Consider the following 13,179-nt stretch of genomic DNA (forward strand, 5'->3'; position numbering starts at 1 on the left):
AAAACTGAAGTACAGAAAATGTTGGACTTAAAAATTATTGATTTAGGTGAGAGTGATTATACTTCTCCTATGATCCTAGTAGAAGCACCAAATAAAGATCCAAGGCCCTGCATTGATTACCGTCGTCTCAACGAAATAACGGTAACACAATATTTCCCACTTCCGAACATAGAAGACCGAGTTGAAGAGGTAGCCAAGGCAAAATTTATCAGTCTTTTAGATTTCGCCAAGGGATATTGGCAAATTAAGCTTAGTCCAAACGCTCAAAGATTAGCTACTTTTGTTACCAGTTTCGGAACTTATAGGCCATTACGACTTCCATTTGGGTTGAAGAATGCCCCCTATTTTTTTAGCAAATTAATGGCACGACTACTAAAGGGTTTAGAAGAATTTGCAGTGCCATACCTTGATGATATAGCAATTTTCTCAGATACCTGGGATCTTCATTGAGAACATCTTAATTGTGTATTGCAGCGTATCAAAGAAGCAGAACTTACAATGAAACCTTCAAAATGCCGTTTTGCGCAAGATCATGTTCTTTATCTAGGACATATTGTCGGACAAGGCTATAGAAAACCCTCTGATATAAAAACACGAGCAGTTGCCGAATTTCCTGTACCTAAGACCAAAACTGAGATCAGAGCATTTTTGGGACTAGCGGGCTATTACAGTCGATATATACCAATGTTCTCTGCTCTGGTTGCACCATTAACAGACTCTTTAAAAGGCAAAACAAAAAAGGGAGAAATTACCTGGACGATCGAATGCGAAGAAGCCTTTAAGAAACTAAAACAAAAATTAACGAGCCAACCTATACTCTTCTCTCCCAACTATGAAAAGGAATTTATCTTGCAAACAGATGCTTCGGAAATTGGTATGGGTGTGGTATTAACACAACTAGATAATGAAGGCCATGAACACCCCATAATATATCTGAGTAAAAAGTTTAATGAGTCCGAAAAAAAATATTGTACTACGGAAAAAGAATGCGCCAGTATAATTTTTGCCATCAAAAAATTACGACACTATTTAGATGGGCAAAAGTTTACTATCCAGACTGATCATCACCCGCTAACCTGGCTTAAAACAAATGCTAGTTCAAATGCCAGACTTATGCGTTGGGCTTTAGCATTACAACCGTTTAATTTTAAAATTGTGCATAGAGCTGGTACTAAGAACAAGAATGCAGATTGTCTCAGTAGAGTATCTTTAAGTTCTTGATTTGAATTAGACAAAAGTTAATTGAGGGGGAGGAATATGTAAATAATGTTTGTTTTTCTTATTGATATTGATACAGATTAGTCTTATTTCCTTATTCATATGTATGATTTATTTATTTTAAAAAACTAACTCGTAAAGAAAGTAGTTGCTATTAAAGTTTGAATTAAAGCTCTAATTAAGGTGAAAATATAAAATAAAAATGCATTGATGTTTTTGAAATTGAACCAGTTAAATTTAATTTAAGAAAGTGTTTAAAAATGATTATATTGAAAATGAAACATAGGTGTTAAGCGAATTTGTTTGTAGAGAAAAGTGCTAGTGTTCTTAAATATGTTATTTTTTTATGCATATAAATATTAACAAGATTGAGTAGAATCTAATTATGTGAAGCTTAAAAATCTTAAGTATATTGTTTGGAAAAAAAAATAAATAGTTATACCAAGATAAAAAAAAAAAAATCTGGTTAGCTTCAGTTTTTAGATATTGTTGTATATATGTAAATAGTTATGTTAATTTGTATTTATTTTGTGTGAAGTTAAATTATAATATTTATTTACATTCTAATTTTATTTCGAATATTTTACTTTGATATCAAAATTGAGTTACAAGTGAATTGTCTATTAATGTTTACTGCAAGAGTCTAAAAATAATTTAGAAATTTTAAGTTTTAAAGTTAATTATTGTACATCACATCTAATGTAAAAATTGTATCTTGCATTTAATTTGACAATTAGAAAATTTAAATTTAAAAGTGAAATGTTTTGATTATAACATAATGCATTGCTTTCAACCTAAAGTTTTAGAGGACACAAAAAAGTTCATAATAAACTTTTCCCCTGTTTTCTATGGAAAAGTTCTTCCAAGGGGAGAGGAGTTGTAAAGTAAGTTGTAAAGTTGTAATTAAAGAATTTATAAAAGCAGACGATTGTAAAGTCGAAAAATATTAAAGAAATAATGGGTTTGCAAAATCATAATTAAAATAAAGTAAACGCATAAAGAGATAAACTTAAAATAAAAGCAGACGATTAAATTAGAAGTCAATATTTAGAACGACAGAGTTGTTGATTCTTTTTAGATTAGTTTTATTGTGGAATTTGAGTTTCCTTATATCCCGTTACGGGTTTTCTAGTTGTTTATGATGTTTTCACTATCCCGTTACGGGTATTGCATATTTCTTAATGTTTGTGTTTGTTAATAAAAGTTTTTATTTAAAAGAAAAACTGAATAGTTCTTGATATAGCTTATGATACGTTACAGCTATATTTAATTGGTGGCAGCGTCGGGATCGATTTACCATTTGATTTAAAGGAATTGTGTTCCAAATATTATTCCTTATGGCTTTCTTGGGACGAGCAAAAAAGTGTGATTTGGTAGAATTATGCAAGGAATTGGGCGAAACTATTATTGAAAATGTTACAGTATGTGAGTTGATAAATCTTATAAAAAAATCTGAAAATTACGAAGTGAATCTAGTTAAAGAAATATTAGAAGCAATTAAAGAAAATCGTATCGAAAAAGAAGAAAGAAAACGCCAAGAAGAAAAAGAAGAAAGAAAACGCCAAGAAGAAAAAGAAAGAAAACGCCAAGAAGAAGAGGAAGAAAAACTACGCCAAGAACGGCAAAAACAAGAAGAACGCCAATTTGAACTCGAGAAATTAAGACTTAGTGCCCAATTAAGTGGCCCTTCAAATCAAAATATTGGCACTACTCTGCGGAATAAGTTAGATATTCATAAGTTAATGCAGAATTTTGATCCTAAGGAAGATGAAATCAGTCTTTATTTGGTAATTTTTGAGCGTCAAGCAAAACGAGCAGAAATACCAAAAGAAGAGTGGGTTACTCATTTATTATCTTTTCTTTCACCTGACATAACAAAATTAATAGCAAGAGAATCTGAAGAACAAACGTACAACTATGATCATGTTAAGGAAATTTTAATGAAGAGGTTTAAGCTAAGTCCAGAAAAATTTAGGATCAAATTTATTCAGCACCAAAAGAAGTTCGATAATAGTTGGAAAGATTTCGTTTTTGAATTAAGGAACTATTTAAACGAATGGGTTCAAGGATTGGAAGTAAAAGATTTTGAAGCCTTGCTGGATCTAATGGTTACTGATCAAACTAAACGAAGAGTTCCCAATGAAGTGCGTGATCATTTTATAGACACTTGGTCAAAAATAACTTCATCTACAAAGCTGGCAGAAATACTTGACGAGTACGAGAATGTACGTGGAAGTCGCAAACGAATTGACTTGCAGGTAAATTCTGAAAATCGGAGATTCAATTGGCGAGAAGAAAATGCCACACGGAAAAATTCACAGGGAGCTACTTCAAAGAATAGCCGAAATGAAGAAAATAAAAGAAAATATGAGTACAAGCAAGCAATTTATGATCAATTTGATAGACGTACGCCTTTAAAATGTTACGAATGTGGATCTACTAATCACTTACGACCTCAGTGCCCGAAGCTTAAGTGCCAAAAGCAGACGATTAAATTAGAAGTCAATATTTAGAACGACAGAGTTGTTGATTCTTTTTAGATTAGTTTTATTGTGGAATTTGAGTTTCCTTATATCCCGTTACGGGTTTTCTAGTTGTTTATGATGTTTTCACTATCCCGTTACGGGTATTGCATATTTCTTAATGTTTGTGTTTGTTAATAAAAGTTTTTATTTAAAAGAAAAACTGAATAGTTCTTGATATAGCTTATGATACGTTACAGCACGTTTTAAATTCTCCTTTCTGGTTCTTTATGTTAAACAAATGGCTCTTAAAATCCTTCATATCCCTCTGGAAACCTTCTTTAAGTCTTTTGATAGCTTCAATCATAGTTATTTTCTTTGATTTTTTAATTTCTTTAACAATTTTTTTTCCTGCAGCATCTGTTTTTTTTCAACTTTTTTTTTTTAACATCACTCCATTTCTCATATGAAATTTCTTCTTCTGCATTAATCATGGCATCTAAAAGTAGTATGCTTTTGTTCTTGCAAGAGGCACAATTATTATACATGCACTTAACAGAGTTCTTATTGCATGTTATAAATTTACACAATGTGTGGGGGTTGTCGTCATTCAAAAGACCAAGTTGTTTGAGCTTCTTTGCTTTCATCTCAATATTTGTCTGAATTTTACACAGACAAGTATCTCGTCCTACATCAGTAGGCTTCTTAACCTGAAATGGTCTAGGGCAGGGCCAGAATTCCGGTCACTGATCACCTCGCGGGCCGCAGTTTGAAAAAGTTGAACAATAACCTCTTATTCAATAACAATTAATATTTGAATTATTAATTATAAAACAATGGAACAGAAGGATTTTGAAACAATTTACTTACATTTTAATGGGAAAACTAAGGCCGATCAACCTGAATAAGAAGTTGGAGGGCCGCATGCGGCCCGCGGGCCTCCAGTTGGACAGCCCTGGTCTAGGGGAAACATGGGAGGTGTGACCCACTTTTTACAAAGGTATTTTTTATTATTTTTTTGGTACGCACTAAAATTACTAAGTTGATTTTATTTGTTAGCTTATAATGTTTACCATCATTTTTTTCCTCTTAAATTATTTACATTTTTTTTTTAATTTTTGATTTTTCAAGAGTATCCAAACTGGATCAAACCTCTCCACTTGAGGGAGGTTTGACCCACATAAATAAAAGGTATTAGACAATAATAACTAAAAGAATACAATAACTTTTTAATTAAAATAACATATAATCAGGACCAAAATGTTCAATGAATTGAATTTCAATCAGTATAGATTCTGATACTTAGAAATATCATAGTCAAAATTTATTATTTTTAATGCAACTCTTTCGGTGCCTCCTCTGATATTTGGATGAGGGAGCTTAATAATATCTCCTTGGGACACTGTTGCAACATCTTCTATCTGGGAATAAATAGAAGATCTGATCTATGCAGCTTTAGTTTTAAGAAAATTTAATGTGAGATCATCTCCATTTTCTTTTGTGACACGACCAATATAATGCACAAAACGATTTGGTTGTGAATTTTGCTAGAACAAAATCTCCATCTTCAATACTTGTTGTGGAGTCTTTGAAATCATCTCCATCTTCATTACTTGAGACGTGAAAATTTTGGGATTCATTTTCACCATCTGAAGACAGAGCAATCTTTAGTTTTTTTTCTTGTTTCTTGGCACTTAATATTTCGTGTAGTTAACTTAATATTTTTACTATTGTGCTGCTCTTCAATTTTAGTTTTGACCGTGGTGTCTGTTAAAATTCTTGACTTGATACGTTTTCTGCCACCCCTGCCTTTTCTAGGTCCTGCTTTGGGAAACGGACGTAGCTGCTCCGGTGTTACTAGAATTAGAGCAGATTCTAATGAATCAGGTAAATTGGTAAAACTCGCAGATGTTGAGGGATATGGAGATGCTGGTGGCAGATTGTTTATGCTAGTCGGTGGTTTTGAAGATGCAGCTGATTTCATAACATCTGGATCTGATCTATCTGTGACATTAGATGGAAGAAAATCAGATTCAGAAAAAATATCGGTGTTTAATGGCCATATTCCTGTACAAGCAAATCCACTTTGTATATTTTCTGGTGTAAAAGTTTTTGAAAGTGATCTGCCAACCAAATGTGGAATGTCATATATTGTTATAGGTTTACCTGGATGCATGATCATAAAATCACTGGCAGCAGAATTGTAAAACATCTTAAAGGGACTGAAAACAGTTTTATCAAGTGGTTGTAATTTGTGACTCGTGTGTGCAGTGGCGGACTAAGGCTAAAGCGTGCCCTAGGCGACATTGTAATTCCGGAACTATTTTTCAGTCATGACACATACTTTTCGTTTGGTAGTTTGGTTTTAAAGCATATAGTATGTAGTTCTATTTAATTATCGGATTCCAAAAAAAAGTAAGATAAAAAATACACATGTACAAAAATTAAATAAACATAATGTATTAAAACAAACAAACATAAACATAATTTATTAAAACAAGCAATAATACTTAAACAAATGTACCTAAATTGATTATTTATATTGCTTTTTTTCTTACTTTTAATTCCGCAAACTCGTCAATTAGTTTGTCATAATTAATAGAGTTATTTAATTACTCTTTTTCTATATAAAGTAATGATAAACTATTTAAATTTTGTTGGCCTAATGTGGATCTTAAAATTTTTTTCATTCTGGCCATTACTGAGAATGTTTTTTCACCGCTTGCATTGCTTATTGGAAGGGTTAAATAAATTCTCAGAATCATGTTTAAATTAGGGAATGTTGCAATAATATTATTTTCTTGACTAAATGACCACATGGATACAGGCGAAATAATATTTTCTTTCCTTATAAAAGTCTTAAATTGTAATACTTCATTTTTCAGTTCTGCTTGGTTTAAATCTTGTTTATAAAATTTTAAAGAGTCACTAACATCACTCATGAAAAATTGTTTTGAATTTATTGTAAATAGTTTTATATCCCTCAGATATTTTTTTAATGTTGCTAATTAAAGAATCGCATACAACAAAAAAATTATTAACTTTAAAATGTTCTTTGCCACTGAATCTTATTTCATGTTCTGGAATTTCATAATGGAATAGTTTTCGTATTTTCTGCCGTTTTTTATCATTAGTATATGCAATATCTTTAACTTTTTCTGCTTCTTTTTCTAAATTGTCAAAATCATCTCTAACAGTTTGTATGAAATCTATCAATAATCATATATTAAAACTGCTGTATTTAGGGATTCGTCTTTTTGTTGAAGAGTCTTATTTGAGGAATCTATTCTCTCTAAAATCTTTTCCCATATAGTAAGTAACAGTATATACTCAAATGTATCAAGTTTTTTTTTACGTAAATCGGCAGCTTCGGACCTTGTTAATAATTTTTCATCTTTGTTTGAGGAAAAATGACGCAAACAATGTTTAATTTCTTCATAATTTTCCTTTAAGGATTTCACAGCATCGGAACGAGCAGACCACCTGATGTCACAAATAGGTTTAATACTCAAGTGTTTTCTCTTCAAAAGTTCTGTAATGCATTCCACCTATCTGTAGAACTTGAAGAAAAAAAAAACGTACAATTCCTGAACGATATTGAAAAAAGTGGTATTTCCATGCAACTTTCGGCAGCAGCTTTTCCAATTAAATTTAATGAATGATTTGCGCATGGTATAAAATGGGCAGAAAAAATATGTTGTTTTATTCTGATTGGAGTCCCTTATATTTACCTGACATATCAAAAGCATTATCATAACTCTGTCCCCTACAATTAGTGATGTCTAACTCTATATTATTTAAAAATTCTAAAATAACTTTCTCCAAGTTTTCACCAGTATGAGAAAATATAGGTAGAAATCCCAAAAATCTTTCTTTTATACCACTTGGAAGAACATAGCGAATAATGACGGTCAGCTGATCTACGTGAGATAGATCAGATGTTGAACCAATAATTAGAGAGTAAAATTTGGCTTCCTTTATTTCGTTCACTATTGTGAGTTGTCAATCTTTCGATATAATAGAAATAAATTCATCACACATTGTAGACGACAAATAGTGTATAGTACCGGTGCGGCAGTTTGCATATTTTTTCATGTGTTCTCGCGTAAATGGAGAGAACTCGGATAAATATTCCAAAGCACCTATATATTTACCATTATTTTCACTAAAAAACAAATTTTTACCACGAAACGCTAAAGAGTATGAAGAAATAAATTTGATTGTCGTTACCACCACACGTTTAAGTACTTCCTTCCAATATTTTTTTTTCATTTATAATTTGTTTTTCCAGTTTAGTGTCAATGCGTCCGGTAATTTTAGATCTCGTTATAATAATTAAAATGGAGTTAATGTGGTCACAGGAGTTTTCATGCTCTGACAATTTTTATGTACATTTTCCCAATCATTCGTACCTTTTGTCATTAGCATTGTTTGCTTGAAAAATAATTTACAGACGTACCAGTACAATAAGTTGTTGGTTTCAGTATAAGCCAACCAATCTCTTTTAACTTTTTCCCGCTATTAATTGTTTTGAAGAAGGAGGCAATAGTTAATTTTCTTGTGATTTGTTTTGACCTTCGTTGCATCGAATAGAAGATGATTCCAACGATCCATTTGTTGATTTTGGTGGATTTTTTATACAGGGTGTCCCAAAACGACCGCATAAACTCTGCACAGCTAGATTCCTCGTTGGGAGTACATAAAAACTGCCCAAAGAATCGTTCCTGTAAGATCCATAGTTTACGAGAAAAATACGAAAAACAAAGTATGACGTCACCATACCCTCCAACTTATGAGGATTTTGAAAATAATACTTTCTAGTGGTAGCGAACCAAAGTAGAAATTTTTAAAGCAAATGGATCTCTCATAAAACTTTTATCAGAACTTAAGAATCTAGCCATATGGCCTGCACTTTTATAAGTAATAGTGAACAAGTTACGCTAAAATTAATTTTTTTTAAATATTAAGACATTAATTTTGCTACCGTCTGAAAAGAAGATTTCTGAAACTACGGAAATTCCGTAGCAGTTGGAGGGTATGCGTCACTGCCGGTGCAAGCAAAAAACACTTTATTGGACATATCAACAACAGTATTTGCATATCTTTCAAGACGATAATGTTTAAAACGTTCGCCGCGCATATTCTGCTTTAAATTGTGCATAGTATACTGCTGTTGATACGTCCAATAAAGTGTTTTCTCTTGCATCGGCAGGGACGTCATACTTTGTTTTTCGTATTTTTCTCGTTAACTATGGATCGTACAGAAACGCTGCTTCGGGCAGTTTTTATGTACTCCCAATGAGGAATCATTTAGTTCGCTCCTGCGTGTGTGGTGGCAGAGTTAACAGAGTTATCCCGTAATCTTTACACAGTTGCAAACCCTCAGCAGATATATGTGATCCATGATTGTCAAGTATAATCAATACCTCTTTATCTTTGCTGCATTTACTAAATTTTATGAAATGATGAAGGTATAATTGAAAGTTCTCTGCTGTCATCCATCCACTCGGATGAGCTGCAGCTTGCATTCCTAGAGTCCCACCCTTTGTCATTATTTCTTTTACATGAACTCGTGGAAATACTAAAAATGGTGGAATCGATGTTCCAATTGCAGAGATACCACAGCACATTGTGACTAAAGTTCAACGTTCTGCAGAGGTGACTTGAGACACTTGCTTCTCCCCTTTCATTGCAATAATTTTTCGTGATTTGTGTACGGTCGTGATTCCAGTCTCATTGAAAATTGCTTCCGGGCCAAATTTCTTTTTTTCTAAGATGCAGTGCAAATTATTGAAAAACTCTCTGACGGTTGTTTTATTGAAAGCAGTGGCTCTGGACAAACTAGTTGATTCAGGCTGACGTAATGATAAATTTGCATGCCTGTGAAAAAAAACCTCAACCAATCATAATTTGCAGTTTTGTAATTTTTTGGAATTACTTTATTATTTGCAACAGCATTTTGGTAAGCTAAGTTTCGCGTTGCTTTTGAAGTTAAACCATGTTAGCAACGTAACCGTATTAGCAAAGTTAAGCAACTTTGAAGCATGCAGTAAATAAGCTTTAAGCACATGCTCTTATTCATTGGAAAACACCTGGCAAGAAACGTGGTTTGCCTTAAATTCTATTTTGCCATCTTCTGATTTTTTATATTTATCTACATAGCTGCCTAAAGTTTTTCGGTTGATTCCATACTCAGTAGCTACAGCTCTTATACTTTTACTCTTTTCAATTACTAACAAAACAGCAGATTTCATTTTGGTTGGAGATACCTTGCATCTTTTATTATTTGACTTCCACAAAAAAGGTATGGTGGCAAAAAAGGCAAAAAGTTAGGCTTAGCAATTGTAAGCATGTTTTAACTTTAAAATTATTAAGAAAGTATATATTTTAATTCCCACATGTTCTGTTTAAAAGTATTTTATTTCTAGCATAAGAAATTGTCTTTTAAATTAAGCATTAAATGTAATTCTGGACCTTTCAAAGCAAAGAAAATTAGATTATATCTTACCTGCAAAATACATTGAGGAGTAGACTGTGCTGCCATCTATGATAACCTAAGAAAACTAATTCCTATCTAGAAAATCAAAGCTGAAATTTAAAGTGTCCCAAGGTGACCCACCTTCCCCTACTGATTATTTTAGTGCATGAACATCAATGTGACAAATTTTTTGAAATTCACCCAAATAATTATTCCAAAAAAAAAACATCGATTTATAGGTAAAAAGTATCTGAAAGGGAACTTCTCTCCTTCAGCACACTTCAAGCGTGTACCCATGACTTCTGGTTTAGATACTCTCTGATGCTCAAAGCTTGTGGTGGCCGTACTCGCTATTACCCTCTTAATAGCCTAGCTCAACCAAGAGTAGAAATGCGTAAAGGAAAGTGTTTTAAAGTTTGGGCGTAAAATAGGACATGACAACTTGGTGTAATAGTCTAGGTGTCACATAATTTCAAGTAACAAATGAAAACCACTTTTTTTGAACCAGGTTTTTTGGAAAAAAACCCGGTTTTTTCGGTTTAAACCAGGTTTTCTCCCCCGACATTCTTTTTTCAACTAATATACATACTGAAAAAGGAAAATTACTTCCAAGAACAATTAAAATGAATAATAAGCAATTATATCAAACCGCACTAAATTTTATTAAAATACAGGATTGGGGAAAAAAACAGGAAAAGTTTAGAGAAAAACTTTTTTTTTACCATTGAAAAGCAAGTTTAGGATTTAGCACTTAGGATTCAAAATTTGGACAAAAACGCAAGTTTTGCAGCTTTTTCTAAGCCCAGTCTGTTACGCAATTTTGAATGTACAACTCCAAAAGTAGAAAAAATTCTTTCAACGTTCGCTGTAGCTGCTTTCGCAGTAAGAATTACTTCAACTTCCTTAAACACATCGGCATTAAACTTCTTAATATAGTTTTCTTGCATTCGTCACCATTCTATAACTGTTACTTTTCAATAAATTCCTTTTAAAACAGATACCTTTGGAATGGGAAACTTTTTGCACAAAATTTTAATATCAGAGTTAATAAGTTATTTTTGGGAAACATTTTCTTGGCTAACCGTTTCTTTTTTATCTGTTGACAATTCGTAATCATCTTTATCTACAGATTTTGGATGCAATAGAAAAGCGAGGTGGGCTGGTGTTATTGCCATTTCATAACGATGATCTAATTTTTTCAGTACATCTTTATTGAATTTCTTATCGTGCATTTGCTTTTTTAAAAATTAAAACAGTCTCTCCAATCGAACAATTTTCTCTCTGTGCCCTATCCAGAGCTACACTAATTGGTTTTAACTGCTGCAAGTAATCTTCTGCATTTCTTTTCAATGAAATTATTTGAAATTAAATTTTGAATCAATCTGATCTTTATAGCTTTCACTATGTTTACGTGAATGGGCCAAGATTTTAGATACCTCTCTAAGGCGTCAGCAAAAGAATCCCAACGAACTTCACATGGCAATATTAACTTTGGTGCATTTGACTTTTCTAAAGCAAGCACTTGCAAAATGATAATTCCTAAAATGCTTAATTACATGCAAAATTTGTTCTCTTACTTTTGGATCACTTTCATCCCCAGCCAGTAAGTTCAAAATATGAGCAGCACAACTGTAAGTAATAACTCTGAATTCTTCATCCTCAACTTCACACTCATCAGTCATACTGCAATGCGAATCTGTAGCGGCGCATTTCGAACGTCCCCAGTCGAAAGTTTATATAGTATATGTAATTTATCATCTCTCTATTTTCGACGTATGCAGCTCTGTCTTACATTTTACTTTCGTGTTATGTCATCTAAATCTCATCCTCTTCGACAGGAGGTTATTCCATTAAGCTTACGACGATTATATGATGCGCGACCCTCATACACACCTCCTTTTATTGCTCGTATGCGTACAGTTATTCAGACATTCAATTTTTGCGAATCACCATCTCAATCAACCGATCACTTTCTTAACAAACCTTGGATTATTCCGTCATATCATTACATTTACTGGCTAGGTGTACTAACTGTTTTTGCGTTTCTGCTACGTGTGGGTCCTTTTGTTTTGTTTTGATTAGCGCGTGCATGCCAGCCAGACTATCTGTGTGTATTGTTGCCTCTCGGCAATTTTGTGTTTCTAACCAGTTAAGGGCTTCTTTTATAGCTAAGATCTCTGCTTGGAAGACAGAATTGTCTTGTTTTAGTGTGAATTTAAACGTGTCCGTTAAGTGATTGTTGTTGTAAACACAGAATGCTGCACCTACTCCTTGTTCTGTTTTTGAGCCATCGGTATAGATATTTGTTATAGTTGGTGTGCTTGGTGGTAATGAGATATATTTATAGCTTATTTTATCCGCTGGATGAGTGCAGTTACTTTTAATTTTTTGTTGATAATCTATTGCATTAATACTGTATTGATCATTAGATGTGTTAAACCTTAGTGCATTAGCTATAATAGATTCTTTTAGTATTTGCAGGTGGAGTGGCGGAATGCTTGTTAATACGTTAAGTGCTACACTTGAAGTTGTCTTAAAACTCCTTGCTAGTCTGATTAATAGTGGTCTTTGTACACTGTTTAATGCATTGATGGCTGTTTTGTTTAGGTTGGTGCCCCATGCGGCTGATGCGTAAGTGAGGGTTTTTTCTGCTACCGTGTGGTACCAGAGTTTAAGTAGTTTGGTTTGGATACCCCAGGTCCTCGGGGCTAGTTTGATTAGCTGGTTGTGAATGTTTGTGGCTTTTGCCCTAAGTGATTTAATGTGTTCAAGGAAATTAAAAGTGTTGGTCTAGGACGACCCCTAAGTATTTGATTGATGCTACTGGTTTAATAGATTGATTATTTATCTTTACTATTGGTGGTCTTTGTTTGAATGGATTTTTAAAGGTCATGAAATTGCATTTATTTATTGAGAGGTTCAGGTGATATTTAGTACAAAAATCATTAAAGGTGTTCATGGCCATATTAGCGTTAGTTTCTAATTCGTTACGTTTATTGCCTGATATGATGAAACCGTAGT

Source organism: Parasteatoda tepidariorum, chromosome 9, assembly GCF_982258835.1.
Source record: "Parasteatoda tepidariorum strain Cologne lab strain chromosome 9, Ptep-v5.0, whole genome shotgun sequence".
Classification (NCBI taxonomy): domain Eukaryota; kingdom Metazoa; phylum Arthropoda; class Arachnida; order Araneae; family Theridiidae; genus Parasteatoda; species Parasteatoda tepidariorum.